Source organism: Phalaenopsis equestris, unplaced genomic scaffold (genome assembly GCF_001263595.1).
Source record: "Phalaenopsis equestris unplaced genomic scaffold, ASM126359v1 Scaffold000038, whole genome shotgun sequence".
NCBI lineage: Eukaryota > Viridiplantae > Streptophyta > Magnoliopsida > Asparagales > Orchidaceae > Phalaenopsis > Phalaenopsis equestris.
This window is the reverse complement of record NW_018164480.1, coordinates 619,374-619,831: the sequence shown is the minus strand read 5'-3', so window position 1 is coordinate 619,831 and position 458 is coordinate 619,374.

Genomic DNA, 458 nt, shown 5'->3' with positions numbered 1-458 from the left:
CAATTATAACCTATGTGGCTTATGAACGTTATCTCAGCTCAAGCAACTTCCAACTCTGGTTTTTGCAGTTTACGTATATTATTACAACTCATGCAGTTTCCAGCTCCGACATTCGTGACCTATGGACATTATATTAGCTCACGCAATTCCCAACTCTAGTATCTGTGACTTCCAGACAATATTACAGCTAACCATCATGACTTATGTGATATGCAACCGACGTGACTTATGACACCTACAACTCATTATGTCGACCGTTGTGGCCAATTGACACCCATGAAGCAATTATCTATGATCCACATAGCCAAATACCAACAATTATCTATGATCCACTATGAAAATGTTAAATTATTATTATATTTCCATAAATTTTCTAACATGCATTAGTACATAAAGATGATACAATGCTCTATTAGCAAAAAATAAAAAAATGTCAAAGATCTCACAAAATAAATAAA